Source organism: Notothenia rossii (assembly GCF_949606895.1).
Source record: "Notothenia rossii genome assembly, chromosome: 4".
NCBI classification, from domain to species: Eukaryota; Metazoa; Chordata; class Actinopteri; order Perciformes; family Nototheniidae; genus Notothenia; species Notothenia rossii.
In genome coordinates this window covers 55,984,855-55,993,132 of record NC_136902.1, presented here as the reverse complement: position 1 = coordinate 55,993,132, position 8,278 = coordinate 55,984,855, and positions in this window count along the sequence as shown.

Genomic DNA, 8,278 nt, shown 5'->3' with positions numbered 1-8,278 from the left:
TGGGTTTGTGTGTGTGTGTGTGTGTGTGTGTGTGTGTGTGTGTGTGTGTGTGTGTGTGTGTGTGTGTGTGTGTGTGTGTGTGTGTGTGTGTGTGTGTGTGTGTGTGTGTGTGTGTGTGTGTGTGTGTGTGTGTGTATGTGTGTGTGTGTGTGTGTGTGTGTGTGTGTGTGTGTGTGTGTGTGTGTGTGTGTGTGTGTGTGTGTGGGTGGGTGTGGGTGTGGGTGGGTTTGTGTGTTGTATCTGATCCAGATGGTTACTAATTCCTTTTCTTTATGGCGGTACACCATGGTTGTTACAAAGTTGACTAAATCATCCAAAATTCAATGAAAGTGGTGATCAGCAATTTTATATGTTCTAATGTCTAATGTGAAGGTTATCATAAAGCCTTAATGCAATCGAATGTAAAACAAAAAAGTTATGATTGATGAAAGTAGTCAATCGGTCAGATTTGACCCAAAGACAACAGGAGGGTTAACATAACTGCATTATTAAATGGGTTATAGTAAGACAGTTCTTTTTGACTGTTTACAGGGTGCTTAGTCTGGGCTGTGTCTTCATTTATTGTTACAGTGAGCGTGTTTTTTTGAGCTTCCAACAGTAAATAATACGACCACTGTGTGTCATAAAAGGGTAAAATAGAAGATATTTGGTATAGGTTTTGAAAAAAACATAGAATAAAATAAATAATTAGTAGTTTACATCTGTTTGGAAATGTGTAGTCGGTAAGTGTCAGCGGTGAAGCACACACACACACACACACACACACACACACACACACACACACACACACACACACACACACACACACACACACACACACACACACACACACACACACACACACACACACACACACACACACACACACACACACACACACACACACACACACACACACACACACACACACACACACACACACACACACACACACACACACACAATAAACAATAAAGCAAAACTTCATGTTTCAGAGTGGCCTTTTACTGTGGCCAGCCTAAGGCACACCTGTGCAATAATCATGCTGTCTAATCAGCATCTTGATATGCCAAACCTGTGAGGTGGGATGGATTATCTCGGCAAAGGAGAAGTGCTCACTATCATAGATTTTTTCAGATTTGTGAACAATATTTGAGAGAAATGGTTATTTTGTGTAAATAGAAAATGTTTTAGATCTTTGAGTTCATCTCATGAAAAATGGGAGCAAAAACAAAAGTGTTGCATTTATATTTTTTGTTCAGTGTAGTTAGTTGAGTTAAAGGGTAAAAGCACTCTGAAAACTGCCAACGCATGAACATTTAAAACTATCTTCTTCCTGTGTGGGCAGGTAAGAGACAAGAGGCGGTCGCCCCCCTCCAACAGATCCCCCTCCTCCCAACAACGCAACCCTCACCACAGCACAGAGGAACAGGAGAGCCCAGAGAGAGTGGTGAGATACACACACACACACACACACACACACACACACACACACACACACACACACACACACACACACACACACACACACACACACACACACACACACACACACACACACACACACACACACACACACACACCAGGTCAGTCCGCAAGAATGTGTGTGTATCACAGGAGGCTGTGGCTCAGTGAGTTAGTGCGTTTATCTTTGGATCAGGGCATCCACAATGCAGTCAGCATGTAGTCGTGTCTCAGGGCAAGACCCCTCACCCAAAATTGCTCCTGTGGGGACTGCCAACACCTACAGGATTGAGTGTATGTAAGTTGCTTTGGATAAAAGCGTCTAACAAATGACCTGTCATGTAATGCCCCTTTAGATGTACAGAAATACGTTGGTGAAGCAAACACCAAATACCATGATGCTAAAATAGGGGCCCTATTCTTCTTTTTGGGAGTTAGGGCCCTATTCCCTCTTCTTTAGTGTGTTATAAAGGTTTGTGTGCATGCAAATGGTATGCAAAGGCTAACATCCCTGTGTTCCCTCCAGAGGGAGTTTCTCTCCCACTCCCCCCATCCCCCCTGACTGCAACACTTCCATTTGTAGTCCTTTTTTTACTTCGGCAATATTGTTACATCATTATGGAAAACTCGGACTCCTGTTGGTTAGCGCTCCAACACATTGTTTGTGAAGGCTAAGGGGCGGGAGATCTCTAAGTGGTTGACCAATTAAAACAGAGCCGACCAGCTAACCAATCAGAGCAGACTGGGCTCTGGTTTCAGACAGAGGATGAAAACAGGTGCTGCAGCACAGGCAGAGAACAATACAGAGCTTTTTGAACATTAAAGCATGCAGACATGTCACAGTAGAGACACTAAATACTAATATGAACCTGAACATTTGAATTATGGGGCCGCTTAACCCTCGTAATGTCCTCCCGATTACTATGCACCTTGTGCCCTCTGGGGACAAAAATGACCCCATCTGGCTTGTTTGATATTTAACGCATAAAGTATAAAATGTGAATAAATGTTGTGTTACACCTTTAGTTCCACTTCAGTACAACCCATTACCACACATTTCTCCCTCAGTTTTGGAATTTAGTGCCGATAGACCCTTATTTATATGAAATTATACCATTTTCTGATTAAAAAAAAAAGTGAAACAATGAATTAATTTGACCATATTGTATTGTGAATATTTGTCTTATCAGAGATTGGTATATGTCAAAGTTTAGTAAGGATGCCCTTTTTGAATAATTTATACATTTTTAATGACAAGACATAATCACACCTTATGCCCTCTGGGGTCATTTTTGACCCCGTCTTGCTTGACTCTTATTTCAAGCATAAAGTATGAAATGTCAATCCATTTTGTGTTACACCTTTAGTTTTGCTTCAGTCCAACTCAATACCATACATTTTTCCCTTTGTTTTGGAATTTAGGGCCAAAATACCTTTTTTATATGAAATTTTACCGTTTTCTGAGTTAAAAAATAAATGAAACTATTTAATAATTTGAACATATCGTATTGTGACTATTTGTCTTATCAGAGACTCGTATATGTCAAAGTTTAGTAAGGATGCCCTTTTTGAATAATTTATATATTTTTAATGACAACACATAATCACACCTTGTGCCCTTTGGGGTCATTTTTGACCCCGTCTTGCTTGACTGTTATTTCAAGCATAAAGTATGAAATGTCAATCCATTTTGTGTTACACCTTTAGTTTTGCTTCAGTCCAACTCAATACCACACATTTTTCTCTTCGTTTTGGAATTTAGGGCCAAAAGATCTTTTTTATATGAAATGTTACCGTTTTCTGAGTTAAAAAATAAATGAAACTATTTAATAATTTTAACATATCGTATTGTGACTATTTGTCTTATCAGAGACTGGTATATGTCAAAGTTTAGTAAGGATGCCCTTTTTGAATAATTTATATTTTTTTAATGACAACACATAATCACACCTTGTGCCCTCTGGGGTCATTTTTGACCCTGTCTTGCTTGACTGTTATTTCAAGAATTTAAAGTGGAAACCTCACGCATTTCTGTGTTACACATTTAATGTGCCCTCAGTTGCATGCAGGGCAGGTAACAATGGTGTGATCTTTGCAGATGTATGCATTGCATCTTTGGCACATTTTCTTGGTTTTGACATCAATCTGGCGAGGGCAGAATTTGCACCTGCTCTTGGGTGATGGGTCAGGAGGGGGAGCTGGGCGAGTGGGAGCTGGGTGACGGGTAGCTGCTGCAGAGGTAGAGCTGGAGCAGAACTGCTGGACCTCCATAACCAAACTGGCAGCGGCTGGCGTGCGGGGAAGAACCTGTCAAGTCAAGTCAAACTTTATTATAATAAATCACAGTGCAAATACAAAAAGTACAAATTGTGAGGACACTACAGAAGGAAGAGCAACAGAAATGAAGCTTAATGCTGACCTTGCGTCGCTGGATGTGAGGTATCACAAGTTGTCGTCTAAGCTCCTCCATGAACAGCCTCCTCTTGTTGCACTTCCCCTGATTCCAGGCTGGGTTGATCTCAGACCACAGGACAAAGGAATTGTATGCAGACACGTCGAGAATGTTGAAGAAGACAACTAGGGGCCAACGGGCTGTCATTCTTTTGCACGTGTACACACTGGTAACCTTGAAACAAAATAAACAAACCAAAACATACAGGACTGTCTCAGAAAATTAGAATATTGTGATAAAGTTTTTTATTTTCTGTAATGCAATTAAAAAAACAAAAATGTCATACATTCTGGATTCATTACAAATCAACTGAAATATTGCAAGCCTTTTATTATTTTAATATTGCTGATTATGGCATACAGCTTAAGAAAACTCAAATATCCTATCTCTAAATATTAGAATATCATGAAAAAGTATACTAGTAGGGTGTTCAACGAATCACTTGAATCGTCTAATTAACTCGAAACACCTGCAAGGGTTTCCTGAGCCTTGAAAAACACTCAGCTTGGTTCAGTAAACTAAATCACAAGTATGGGGAAGACTGCTGATCTGACTGCTGTCCAGAGGACCGTCATTGACACCCTCCATCAGGAGGGTAAGACACAAAAATAAATTTCTCAAAGAGCAAGCTGTTCACAGAGTGCAGTTTCAAAGCACATCCACAAAAAGTCTGTTGGAAGGGGGAAATGTGGCAGGAAACGCTGCACAACCAAGAGAGATGACCGCAGCCTTAACAGCATTGTGAAGAAGAGTCGCTTCCAGAATTTGGGGGAGCTTCAAAGACAGTGGACTGAAGCTGGAGTCCAGGTATCAAAAGTCACTGTTCACAGACGTGTCCGGGAAATGGGCTACAATAGCCGTATTCCCATGGTCAAGCCACTTCTGAACTCAAGACAACGGAAGAGGCGTCTGACTTGGGCTAAGGAAAAGAAGCACTGGACAGTTGCACAGTGGTCCAAAGTCCTCTTTTCAGACGAAAGCAAGTTTTGTATTTCATTTGGAAGTCAAGGCGCCAGAGTCTGGAGAAAGGCTGGAGAGGAGCAAAATCCAAGTTGCTTGAAATCCAGTGTGAAGTTCCCACAGTCAGCGATGGTTTGGGGAGCCATGTCAGCTGCTGGTGTTGGTCCACTGTGTTTCATCAAGCCCAGAGTAAATGCAGCTGTGTACCAAGAGATTTTAGAGCACTACATGCTTCCGTCTGCTGAAAAGCTCTATGGAGATGAGGAATTCATTTTCCAGCATGATCTGGCACCTGCCCACAGTGCCAAAACCACCAGTAACTGGTGTACTGACCATGGCATTACTGTCCTCGATTGGCCTGCAAATTCCCCTGACCTGAACCCCATAGAGAATATGTGGGGTATTGTGAAGAAGAAGCTGAAAGACACCAGACCCAACAATGCTAATGAGCTAAAGGCCGCTATTGAAGCATCCTGGGCATCCATAACACCTCAGCAATGCCACAGGCTGATTGCCTCCATGCCACGCCGCATTGATGCAGTAATCCGTGCAAAAGGATTCCCAACCAAGTACTGAGTGCATTAATGGACATTTTCAAATGTTTGATTGTGTTTTGCTGTTATAAATCTTTTTTTTTTACTTGGTCTGAGGAACTATTCTAATTTTTTGAGATAGGATTTTTGAGTTTTCTTAAGCTGTATGCCATAATCAGCAATATTAAAATAATAAAAGGCTTGCAATATTTCAGTTGATTTGTAATGAATCCAGAATGTATGACATTTTTGTTTTTTTAATTGCATTACAGAAAATAAAGAACTTTATCACAATATTCTAATTTTCTGAGACAGTCCTGTATTCAGAAATGTATGTTTATTTCCTACACACAAATTCAATGCATTATCCTTTCCATAAATAATATTATTAACATTATGAATAATAAATGTGAAATACCTTGTCAAGGTTATCGACACCCCCTTTGTTGTGATTGTAATCTTCGATGATTTTGGGCTTTTTGTCATCCCTGTCGCTCACAGCTGCATCCCGATGCAGAGTGCTCATCAGAAGAACATTTCTCTGTTTTTTGGGGAGATAGGACACCAGAGCATGGGTCTCGGTGAAAGCAAACTTCGATGAGAAACGAGCCCTGTCCGCTTTGGACACCAGTGCAGGGGGAAGCTCAGGTTTATTTCTCCTTACTGTTCCCACCATGAACAGCTTTCTTTTCAGCAGCGCCAGGCCAAGGGCATGTGAAGTAAAGAAGTTGTCACAGGTTATCGTTTTTCCCTGGAGGCCTTCTGTCATGTCAAGGACAACTCGCATGCCCTGATTTTTTTCTGACATCCCACCAGCAGGTTTGCCAGTGTATATCTGCATATTCCATGCGTAGCTTGACCTGGCATCGCATGCTGCCCATATTTTATCCCATATTTCCCTGGTTTGCTTGGGATATACTGTTTGAATGGACAGCAGTAGTAATATTCATCCCGCTTTCGTCTCATTAGTATGCATACAAATTGACAGGTGCTGTGACAGGTCACACCTCTCCCTACTTATGCAAATGAGCTAAGTCCCGCCTCCCCTTTGATCGAGGTGTGAGATCTCAAGTAGGTGTGATATCCCAAGTAGGTGTGAGATCCGTCGATAGGAGGGGGTGATGTGTATTCACAGGTGTGAAAAGCCCCCACTGTTGCGCCTTATGGTGTATAATAAAAAATGTTTCAATCACATTAGTATGCATAAAAAGTGACAGGTGGGCCCGCCCCCAAGTGTGTGTGTGTGTGTGTGTGTGTGTGTGTGTTTGTGTGTGTGTGTGTGTGTGTGTGTGTGTGTGTGTGTGTGTGTGTGTGTGTGTGTGTGTGTGTGTGTGTGTGTGTGTGTGTGTGTGTGTGTGTGTGTGTGTGTGTGTGTGTGTGTGTGTGTGTGTGTGTGTGTGTGTGTGTGTGTGTGTGTGTTTGTGTGGGGACCTTCACTCCTGAGCTATAGATGCCTGTCTTAACACCCCATGGCCCTGCAGTCGGCCAGAGGCTGTAAAAGTCCTGGAAAGCAGGCAGGCACCTCGTTTGAGAGATGACTGTGTGTGTATTAGAGAGCCTGAGGAGACACATTTTTACCGCCCATGCTTGACTGTTTATCTGTGCACTTTAAACTGTATACAATACAGCACAAAAATGCCCAGTGCTGCTAAGAAATAAGTTCAGAAAGCTCTGAAAGCTCTAGCAAAAGTAACTCTCCAGGTATTTCAGACAGAGTATGCGGATTCGGCCTGATCAGAACAAAGAAAGTCTGCACACACTCCCTTACTGTCACACTTTCTTCTTACTATGGCCAGTGTCTGTAAAGGTGGGGGAGACTTTCTCCCCACTTCCTGCCATCTCTCTCTGTTTCTGATGATGTGTAAAATATACAAAATAACGTTTTATATACTTACTCTCTTGTTAAAAGGCGATGAAGTTTGCAGCATAAGCCAGCCATCAGTGTTCTAGTTTTTAAGGCTTTGCATACCTCAAAGTGTGTCTAAAAGTATCTTGGCAAGAGAAAAAAAGCCAAAATTCGCCTAGGCTATTAAAAAGAAACCGAATTCCACGTTTTACAAATGAACAGACACAAATGCAGACTTGACTACTTGGCAGTTGATTAAAGCAGATTTGTTCTTTTTCATCTCTCAAAGGTTTGGGTCCTGTTCAACACTGGGTACAGAAATATATTCAATATACAGTCATTTGTACGTAAAGATTTTTTAAGTTGTAAGCACTTAGAAATATACATTTGATTGCATTTAAAGTGGCTGTAGACAACTTATCATAACGAAGTAGTTGAATGCACAAATTTGTAATGGATGTAAAGTAAAGACGACATTAGCATTTAAATTGGCTCCCTATAAGACTCGCTTTCTCTATGAAATTATGTCTGGCTCTGAGTAGTTTTCTCCCTTTCACAATAAAAAGCCCAAACACAATACTTTCTTAATCACTGCAGGAAGTATTGTGCTAAAATGCAAATACAAATAGCTTACAGTAGCTCCCAATTAGTTGAACAATTGGAAAACCACAAGGACTGTGGAAACACCTACTGGCAAAGGATTGTGGATGCAAATTATGCAAAGAGGAAGAAAAAACATTCTATCTAAAGCTATATAACACAATCTGCATATTGACAGTATGAGTACAACAAAAACAGTATGCATGTTGATGCAAACGACGATGTTCAGTAAACGATCAATCAAAATCGAAGGATCCAATGTATTTTTAAATGGAGCAGAAATAGAACTAGTCTCCCAGTTCAAGTATCTTGAACAGGGAGTGTCATATTGGACTCGAACTTGACTTTTTAAGAAACATATCCAGAAAGTATCCAATACCATTAAATTCAACTTGCAACATTTTAAACAAATTTGACCTTTTTCTTAACTGTCAATGCTGCAAA